This window comes from Grammomys surdaster, unplaced genomic scaffold (genome assembly GCF_004785775.1).
Source record: "Grammomys surdaster isolate TR1022 unplaced genomic scaffold, NIH_TR_1.0 100, whole genome shotgun sequence".
Classification (NCBI taxonomy): Eukaryota; Metazoa; Chordata; class Mammalia; order Rodentia; family Muridae; genus Grammomys; species Grammomys surdaster.
The window spans coordinates 6,018,706-6,030,154 of record NW_021604579.1 but is presented as its reverse complement, the minus strand read 5'-3'; the positions used below and the strand labels follow the sequence as shown (position 1 = coordinate 6,030,154).

At 38.7% G+C, this 11,449-nt stretch overlaps 1 pseudogene; it reads left to right on the top strand.

Moving 5' to 3' along the window:
• The first annotated feature begins 4,948 nt into the window (after positions 1-4,948).
• Positions 4,949-5,665, top strand: LOC114636756 (annotated as a pseudogene).
• Positions 5,666-11,449: the final 5,784 nt, after the last annotated feature.

Genomic DNA, 11,449 nt, shown 5'->3' with positions numbered 1-11,449 from the left:
TCCTTGCATCTGGACTCTAAATCCCAATGTTTCTTCCATTTTCTCTGAGGCTTGTCACAATCACTCTCCAGTTGTGATCCAGGAGGGAAGTGCCAGCAGGTGGAACAGTGCATTTAGGTGGTTCAAGCCTCAGATTAGCCTCACTACATACACAGCCTGTTACAGACTCTCTCTGTGCCTCAGTATCTTGATTGGGTAGAATAATAATACCTTTTCTAACCAAATATCTGAATCACCCATCACCGATTCAGTCATTCATTAATTTAAGACATATTTCTTGATCTCAGATACAGCAAATTCTAAAAAAGAAATCAGTGCAATTATATATATTACGCCTTGCCTAGAAAAATTTAATGTCCACCCAGGACAAATAAAGCAAAAGTTAAAAAAACAAACAAACAAAAAAACCGAGGTATTGAAGGATTACTAGCCAATCAACTAAACAGTGCTGAGATGATTTCTAATCATCTGATTTATTTATGGATTTTATGGAGATATTATTTAAGCAGAGAAAGAATGTTCAGGCTGTGAGCCTAGTCATTTACATTTAACACACTCCTGCTTTATCTTCCACTGTGACATGACATGCGCAACCCACTATATTTTAATTCTTTTCACAATTCTGACCTTTTGTTAAAACCAAAGAATGAGGAGACATGTAACTATTCACATTCCATTTGTCTGAACTTTTACCCCACTTTTGTGGTCCTTTTACAACTTCAAATATTTGTTAGATGAGTAAATAATTGAAAGAGCCAGTTGTGCTGTGAATATTCAGCAAAAACATTATGATCCTGTCCCATGGAACAGGTCATCTTGTGCCCTTTCCCCTTCCCTATTTGGATTCTCTCTAACTCGTCACTAAGAGCATTGGCATAAAAGACTACTGCTGAATTTTAGTTTTAACTGCTTCCTTCTCTAAATCTGAGTTCTTTATTATTTGACCTATATTATGGTAATCATGAACACAGAGCAGGTAGGTATTAAGGGCACTTGCCCTGCTTTCTCCCAAAAATCTCCAAAAGAATGTTTCTTTTAAAAAATCAGAGAATGAGAAGGCTGGAGAGGTGGCTCAGCAGTTAAGAGCACTGACTACTCTTCCAGAGGTCCTGAGTTCAATTCCCAGCAACCACATGGTGGCTCACAACTATCTCTAATGTGATCTGATGTCTCCTTCTGGTGTGTCTGAAGACAGCTACAGTGTACTCATATACATAAAATAAATAAATCTGAAAGAAGAGAGAGAGAGAGAGAGAGGGAGAGAGAGAGAGAGAGAGAGAGAGAGAGAAATGCTATCCCAACCATTAAAAAAAAAAAATCTGGGAATGAGACCAGAAACTTAATACTGTTCATCCCTACAACACATCCTGCAGTAGTTTTACCATTTTCATAGATTCAGCAGTTAAGAGCATTGGTTGCCCTTTATGAGACTTGTGTTCTATTTCCAACACCCACATGGCATCTCATAACCAACTGTTGGTAGCTCCAAATCCAGGGGATTTGACACCCTCTTCTGGCCTCTGCTGGCACTACATGCATAAGGTACACAGACACACGTGGAAATAAAATATACAAGCACATTAAATAAATAAATTTTTAAATTAGGGGAACCATCAGGAAAATGGATGACTAGAGGTGATTCACTTCTTCATTCTAATTTTAAAAAAAAGAAATACAAAAACAAATTACGATAGATTGCACCAAACCCTGAGGCACCAAATTTCACAAAACATCCTTAAATTCAAAACCAAAGATTGGTTCCAATACAGTAATAGTGGGTGCTATCAATACCCTACTCTCACCAATATACAGATCATAGCCACCACAAAAAAATAACCAGACAGACAGACAGAGAAGCCCTGGAGTTGTATGACATCATAAATCAAATGGACCTAGTGGACAGCTACATTCCACCCAAACTCTTCAAACCACCACAGCTGCTTCCAGGGCCCCACACAGTTGTTTACTGCACTCTCAGTTCTTGAGAAACAAACTCCAACTAAAGCATTAGCCACCTAATGGGTTGTGGTCTGGGAACTCTTGGAAAGAAAGCTTTTGCTTTTATAAAAAATATGATTTTAGCATTCTTTTCATTGTGCATCTTGCAGCTGGGGGCACTAAGCAGCAAAACAAGATATGTGAGAAAAACAGGATGTTTATCAGAGTATGTTCAGCTGTTGTGGGCTGTTGAAAATGAGTCTCTTGTCAGGGTATATGGCTCGAGATGGCTGCAAAGATGATAGCCGCTTTCTGCTAGGAGTCTGCTCCCAAAAGACTAATGGATTGGATACATAAATATGAACCAGCATTTTGCTGCATACAGGAAACCTACCTCGGTGACAAAGACAGACACTACCTTAGAGTAAAATGCTGGAAAACAATTTTTCAAGCAAATGGTTCTAAGATAAAAGATGGAGTAGCCATTGTAATATAGAGTAAAATCAACTTTCAACTTAAAGCTATCAAAAAAGAATAAGGAAGGACTTTTCATACTCTTCAAAGGAAAAGTCAACCAACATGAACTCTCAATTCTGAACATCTATGAGCCAAATGTAAGGGCACCCACTTTCATAAAAGAAACCTTACTAAAGCTCAAGGCCCACATTGCACCTCACACAATAATAGTGGAAGACTTCAACGCCCCACTCTCAGCAACAGACAGAGCATGGAAACAGAAACTAAACAAAGATACAGTGAAACTAACAGAAGCTATGAACCAAATGGATTTAACAGATATCTATAGAACGTTTCATCCATACACACACACACACACACACACACACACACACACACACACATACCTTTTGCAAAGCACCTCATGGTACCTTCTCCAAAATAGACCATATAATTGGTCACAAAACAGGGCTCAACAGATGCAAGAAAATTGAAATAATCCCACGCATCCTATCAGATCACAATGGACTAAGGCTGGTCTTCAATAACAACAAAAACAATGGAAAGCCCACATTCACATGGAAACTGAACAACAAAATTGGAAAATCTGCATGAAATGGACAACTTTCTAGACAGATACCAGGTACCAAAGTTAAATCAGGAGCAGATAAACCATCTAAACAGTTCCATAACCCCTAAAGAAATAGCAGCAGTCATTAAAAGTCTCCCCACTAAAAGAAAGCTCAAGACCAAATGGTTTTAGTGCAGAATTCTACCAGACCTTCAAGGAAGACCTAATACCAATTCTCTTGAAACTTTTCTACAAAATAGAAACAGAAGGAACACTACCCAATTCATTCTATGAAGCCACAATTACGCTCATACCTAAACCAAACAAAGACCCAACAAACAAATAGAACTTCAGACCAATCTTCCTGATGAATATCAATGAAAAATACTCAATAAAATTCTCACAAACTGAATCCAAGAACACATCAATACAATCATCCATCACGATCAAGAAGGCTTTATCCTAGGAATGCAGGGATGGTTCAATATTCGGAAATCCATCAATGTAACCCACTATATAAACAAACTCAAAGAAAAAAATAACATGATCATCTCACTAGATGCTGAGAAAGCATTTGACAAAATTCAATACCCCTTCATGATAAAAGTCTTGGAAAGATCAGGAATTCAAGGCCCATACCTAAACATAGTAAAAGCAATTTACAGCAAATCTATAGCCAGCATCAAACTAAATAGAGAGAACTTCAAGCTAAAATCAGGGTCTAGACAAGGCTGCCCACTCTCTCCCTACCTATTCAATATAGTACTGGAAGTCCTAGCCAGAGCAATTAGACAACAAAAAGAAGTCAAAGAGATACAAATAGGAAAGGAAGTCAAGATATCACTATTTGCAGATGATATGATAGTATACTTAAGTGATCCCAAAACTTCCACCAGAGAACTCCTAAACCTGATAAACAACTTCAGCAAAGTGACTGGTTATAAAATTAACTCAAATAAATCAGTAGTCTTCCTCTAATCAAAAGATAAACAGGCTGAGAAAGAAATTAGGGAAATGACACCCTTCACAATAGTCACAAATAATATAAAATACCTTGGTGTGAATCTAACCAAGGAAGTAAAAGATCTGTATGACAAGAACTTCAAGTCCCTGAAGAAGGAAACTGAAGTAGATCTCAGAAGACGGAAAGATCTCCCATGATCATGGATTGGCAGGATTAATATAGTAAAAAAAAATGGCCATCTTACCAAAAGCAATCTACAGGTTCAATGCAATCCTCATCAAAATTCCCACTCAATTCTTCACAGAGATAGAAAGAGCAATCCTCAAATTCATTTGGAAAAACAAAAAACCCAGGGCAGCGAAAACTATTCTCAATAATAAAAGAACTTCTGGGGGAATCACCATCCCTGACTTCAAGCTGTACTACAAAGCAATAGTGATAAAAACTGCATGGTATTGGTACAGAGAAAGACAGGAAGATCAATAGAAGAGAAGACCCAGAAATGAACTCCCACACCTATGGTCACTTGATCTTTGACAAAGAAGCTAAAACCATCCAGTGGGAAAAAGATAGCATTTTCAACAAATGGTGCTAGTTCAGCTGGAAGTCAGCATATTGAAGAATGCAAATTGATCTTATCTCCTTGTACAAAGCTCAAGTCCACGTGGATCAAGGACCTCCAAATAAAACCAGCTACACTGAAACTAATAGAAGAGAAAATGGGGGAAAGCCTCGAACACATGGGCACAGGGGAGACGTTCCTGAACAGAACATCAATGGCTTATGCTCTAAGATCAAGAATTGACAAATGGGATTTTCATGAGAGTTTGTTCATCTCGCCAGATCTCTCTCGCCTTGTCTTTTCCTCCTGCCCGAGTTCGGCTTTTCTCCCCTCCCCTAATCACCTGAAGAGTTTTTCCTTTTCCTAGTGGAAATTTTCCCTGCTGCAGCTGCCCCTGCCGCTGCTCAGCTCACTCCCCCGACCCCTGCCTGCCATCCTGTCTCCAGCTACACACAAGATGTCAGAGGATCTAGCAAAACAGTTGGCTAGCTACAAAGCGCAACTTGAGCAAGTAGAAGCTGCTCTGTCGGGAAATGGGGAAAATGAAGATCTCCTGAAACTGAAGAAGGATTTGCAAGAAGTAATAGAACTGACCAAAGACCTCCTGTCAACTCAGCCTTCAGAAACTCTTACAAGTTCAGACAGTTTTGCTTCCACTCAGCCTACTCACTCATGGAAAGTAGGGGACAAGTGCATGGCCGTCTGCAGTGAGGATGGACAGTGTCATGAAGTGGAGATTGAAGAGATAGATGAAGAAAATGGCACGGCTGCAATCACCTTTGCTGTTTATGGCAATGCCGAAGTGACTCCATTGTTGAACCTCAGGCCTGTAGAAGAAGGAAGGAAGGCCAAAGAGGACAGTGGCAACAAACCCACGTCAAAAAAAGAAATGATTGCCCAGAAATGTGAATATAAAAAGAAAAAAGCTTTGAAGAAAGCCCAGAGGATAAGAGAGCTTGAACAGGAGCGGGAGGACCAGAAGGTGAAATGGCAGCAGTTCAACAACAGGGCTTACTCAAAAAACAAGAAGGGCCAGGTAAAGAGAAGTATTTTTGCTTCACCAGAAAGTGTAATGGGCAAAGTTGGAGTAGGAACTTGTGGAATTGCTGACAAGCCCATGACACAGTATCAAGACACATCTAAATACAATGTCAGGCATTTGATGCCTCAATAATCAGAAAAACTGTTGGATTTCATCTCTGCAGGGCATTACATTTACCTTTTTATCCTTATATTTTTCTAAAGGTAAATTATTTGTTAGAGGAGTAAGGAAGATACATTGTTGTCATTGTTTGGCTTTGGTAGACTGAAACTTGAAGACATTTGATAATTGCTATCATTTAACCTTTCATTACTACTTACCACAGCTTCCTCAGTATGTTGAACAAGCCAACTTTTCTAGGTAAATGCTGCTTAAATCAGCACTTAGATGACTTAGGAACTCCAAGCCCCATTTAACTGTTGTGTAGACAGTTTATAAGTCCTGACTTGGAATTTTCAGATGCTTTGCACTTGACTTATTCCAACAGTTCATTGGAACATCGAGGCAAAACGCCAGCCTTATAACAAGAAACTCTTCAGTTTTACAACCTGGCCATTGTCCAAACAAGCCTGAGTATAGGTTAATTTATAAACCGCAAAGTTTATTTTGAGGTTTTTTTCCCTTGAATTACTTGTTTCCTGGGCCTATTAGGTCACCTCTACAATTGACTCACCTTGTATTTTTTGTCATTGAGTTTGAATTTTATATTAAAAAAACAAAAAAAAATAAACAAAAAATGTTTAGGATGTGCTCCCCTTCTCTGGTGTTTATTTGGTGTTTTGTATTGTTTTTTTTCCTTTGTTGACTTTTCACTTGTGGTAGTGGTACTATTTTGGGATGAGTACTGTTTCTATGGGAAAACAAAAGCTGATGTACAGCCCTGTGTACAGTGTAGATACTATTTTTGTAAAAATCCAAGGCTAAGTTAATGAACAAGAGCACTCAATGTTTCACGATTAAATTTTCCTGTATTTCTTGTGCATTAATCTGACCATAATTTCCCTGTATATTATGTTCATGTACTGAGTTTGTAATTTTTATTAACAAGATCAAGTTGCCAGCATTTGTTGGCATAAGTGAAGCACCACAGTTATCCCAAGTTGAGTTTAAGCCAAAACAAAGGTAGAAAAAAGGTCTTCCTGTTAATTGGAAGAAGATAATTTTTAGTGTGTGTGTTAATTTCAGTTTTGTACGTTTAACTTTAATAAATAAAGTGTTTTTAAAATCTTAAAAAAAAAAGAATTGACAAATGGGACTTCACAAAATTACAAAGCTTCTGTAATCAAAAGACACTGTCAATAGGACAAAATGGCAACTAACAGATTGGGAAAAGATCTTTACCAATCCTACATCCCATAAAGGGCTCATATCCAATATATACAAAGAACTCAAGGACTTGAACTCCAGACAACCAAATAACCCTATTAAAAATGGGGTACAGAGCTAAACAAAGAATTCTCAACTGAGGAAACTCGAATGGCCGAGAAGCACCTAAAGAAAAGTTTCACTATCCTTAGTCATCAGGGAAATGCAAATCAAAACAACTCTGAGATTCCACCTCACACCAGTCAGAATGGCCAAGATGAAAAACTCAGGTGATAGTAGATGCTGGAGAGAATATGGAGAAAAAAGAACATTCCTCTATTGTTGGTGGGATCGCAACATGATACAACTACTCTGGAAATCAGTCTCCGGGTTTCTCAGAAAATTGGACATAGTATTACCTGAGGACCCAGCTATACCACTCCTGGGCATATACCCAGAAGATGCTCCAACATACAACAAGGACACATGCTCCACTATGTTCATAACAGCCTTATTTATAATAGCCAGAAGCTGGAGAAAACCCAGAGGAATGGATATAGAAAATGTGGTACATTTACCCAATGGAATATTACTCAGCTATTAAAAACAACAAATTGGAGAAATTCTTAGGTAAATGGAAGGAACTAGAAAATATCATCCTTAGTGTGGTAACCCAATCACAAAAGAATACACATGGTATGTACTCACTGATAATTGGATATTAGCCCAAAAGCTTGCAATGTCCAAGATACAACTCACAGACCAAATGAAACTCATGAACAAGGAAGACCAAAGTGTGGATGCTTTGGCCCTTCTTAGAAGGGGTAACAAAATACTTATAGGAGCAAATATGGAGACAAAGCGTGAGACAGAAACTGAAGAAGGGGCCGTCCAGAGACTGCTCCACCTGGATATCCATCCCTTGTGCATTCACCAAAGGTAGACACTGATGTGGATGCCAGGAAGTACATGCTGAAAGGAGCCTGATATAGCTGTCTCCTTAGAGGTCTGCCAGAGACTGAACCATTGAGCTGATCATGGGGTTCCCAAATGGAAGAAGGAGACAGAAGACTGAAGGAGCTGAAAGGGTTTGCAGCCCCATGAGGAGAGCAACAATACCAACCAACCAGAGCTCCCAGGGTCTAAACCACCAGCCTGGAGCACATATGGAGGGGCCCATGGCTCCAGCTGTACATGTAGGGGAGGATGAGAGTGTCAGGCATAGGTGGGAGAGGAAATCCTTGGTCCAATGAAGTCTGGATGCCCCAGTGTGGGGAAAATCGAGTGTGGGGAGGTGAGAGTGGGAGGGTGGGTGGGGGCATATCTTCATTGAAGCTGGAGAAGGGATGGGATAGGGGGCTGAAGGGGGGAGGGAATTACATCTGAAATGTAAATAAAATATCCAATGGAAAAAAAAAAAGAAAGTTGTAAGCTGGACTGTCCCAGGTATCTAATCCCTCTGATATTTGGCAAGGATCAAACACAAAGTCTGGACACCAGGTATATGGAGCATGGTTTTGATAAAAATAAATGCAGAATTATCAATAAAATTCTTGCAAACCAAATTCAAGAATAATTTAAGAAGCTTTTACATCATGATGAATTTGATTTTATTCCCGAGAGGCAAGATTGGTTCAACATACACAAATTAATAAATGCAATTCTGCTCATGAGTAGACTTTGAACAAACACCATATGATATTATCGATTTATGCAGAAAAACCCTTCAAGCAAGTTTAATGTTCTCTCATGATCAAAAGCCCTGAAGGAACCAGAAATAGAAGAACACATTAGTGTACAAACTCATAGCTAGCAGTATATTCAGTGAAGGAAAACTGAGATCATTTCCTCTAATATCTAAAACAAGAGAGCTCACTCTTTCCTCTCTCATTCAACAAAGTGCCTGAAGTCCTAGCTAGAACAGTAGGACAAAAGAAAAATAAAAAGAATGTAAATCCCAAATATCCTTACTTACAGACCTCACACTCTTTAATTATCTATACTTTATTGACTCTGCAAAAAAAATTTCTTAGATCCAATACATGCTTTCAACAAATTATCAGGATAGAAAAATCAATACTCAAAGCCACCAGCTTTTCTATGCACCTATAGTAACTTTGCTAAAAAATAAAATAACGAGTAATGCTTTTTGCAATAGTTTCAAAAAGCATTTCCAGAGCTGAAGAGGTGGCTCCTGGGTTAAGAGCACTGACTGTTCTTCCAGAGGAACCAAGTTTGATTCCAAGCACCCACATGGAAATTCACAACCATCTATAATTCCAATTCCATTAGGATCGAATGCCCTCCTCTTGACTCCTTGGGTACCAATTGCATATATGGTGCACACAAATGTATTTAGGCAAAACACCAAAATAATATAAAATCATTTAAAACTAAAAAACAAATAAGTAGGAGTAAACCTACCCAAGGGATTGAAAGACCTCTACAATGAAAACTTTAAGACACTGAAAAATGGAACTGGAGAAGATGGAAATGTCTTCAATGCTCATGGATTGGTAGAATTTATCTTGTGAAAATGACTACATTGCCGTGCAGTGGTGGTGCACGCCTTTAATCCCAGAACTTGGGAGACAGAGGCAGGCGGATTTCTGAGTTCGAGGCCGGCCTTGTCTACAGAGTGAGTTCCAGGTCAGCCAGAGCTACACAGAGAAACCCTGTCTCGAAAAACCAAAAAAAGCAAAGAAAGAAAGAAAGAGAAAATGACAATAAATAATCTACAGATCTAATGCAATCCGCATTCAAAAAACCAATGACTCTCCTTATAAAACTAGAAAAAATAATCCCAAGATCCATATGTATGCACAAAAGATTCAAAAATGTCAAAAACGGTCTTTAGGAGAAAGAAATTTTGGAAATATCATGGTACTCGGTCTCAAATTATAGTACAGAACCACAATAACATAAACAGCATGGTACTGTCACAAAAACAGATTCCTAAACCATTGGAATAGAGCCAAGGACCCAGAGGAAAACGAACACGTTGCAGCCACCTACCTAATTTGGAAAAACTGCATGACCTCCTTTAGAACAATGGAACTAGACCCCTCTCCTACCACACACAGAAACAAACTCAAAATACATCTAAGACCTTAATATGAGACCTGAAGGTTTGAAACTACTAAGAGGAAACACTCCAAAATATAGGCATAAGAAGGATATTCTGAAAAGAATTTCAATAGCCCAGAAAATAATCCTACCAAATTACAAACAGCATTATACAAATTTTAAAAACTTCAACATCACAAAAAAAGCAATCACCAGGTAGATGAGACAACCTTCAGAATGGGAAAGCCTTTACTAACAATGTGTCAGACAGGACAACTACAGAAATTAAACAAACCGAAAAATAACCCAAACAACAAATGGACTAATGAATTGAATAGCTGATTCTCTGAAGAAGCATTATAAGTGCTTAGGAAATGCATGAAAGGGCGTTGAACAACTTTAACCATCAGGGAAATGCAAATTTGAAGTGCAAAAGTGATTTTGATCCTCTCATCACATTTGGCATGGCTACCATCAAAAAAAAAAAAAAAATGGCGCACTGGAGAGATGGCTCAGCAGTTAACAGCACTGACTGCTCTTCCAGAGGTCCTCAATTAAATTCCCAGCAACCACATGGTGGCTCACAACCATCTGTAATGGGATCTGATGCCCTCATCTGGTGTACCCTGAAGACAGCTACAGGATACTCATCATATATGTAAAATAAATAAATAAATAAAATCTTTCTTAAAAAAAGAAAGAAAACAAATGGCAAACAATGCTAGCAAGATGTGGAGAGAACAGAACACTTGTTCCCTACTGATGGGAGTAAACTTGGGCAGCTAGCATAGAAATCATTACAGAGGTTTCTCCCAGAAAATAATAAAATAATAATAAAAAAGAACTAAAAATTGGACTACCATATGGCTCATCTGTACCACTCTTGAGTATAAGTCAAAATAATTCTAAACCAAAATACAACACTGATACTTATGTGTCCATGTTGTTTATAACTGCATTATTAACAATAGCCAGGAGATGGAACCAGTTTAGATAGTTATCTACACCTGAACAGATAAGAAAAGGTGATACATATGCACCATGGAAATTACTCTGTGTGTGTGTGTGTGTGTGTGTGTGTGTGTGTGTGTGTGTGTGTGTGTGTGTGTTGTATGTGCACATGTTTGTGTGGATTCATACACTCCCTTTGAGACAGTCTCTTGCTTAACCTGGAACATATGTTTTTCAGCTAGCCTGGCAGCCAGCATACCCAGATGATATGTGCTTCCCTGTGTGTGTGTATAAGTCACAAAACTAAGAAGGGGATCATGAGAGGGGAGGAAAAGATCTTAAGAGAGCCAGGAAATGGAGAAGTGACGGTGTACATGTGATAAGAAAGCAGAAGGGAACTAACTGAAATGGAAGGCAACCAGCTGAAGCAGGAGCAAGTGGGAGGGAAAAGGAGAAGTGGGAACAAAGTATAGTGTGTGGGGGGGGGCAGATGCATAAAGATGTCATGGTGAAGCACATTGCTTCCTATGCTAACCTAAAAATGAATTGCCTTTGAAAGGAGAAGAAACAACAAAGGTAGGCAGAGAAACACAG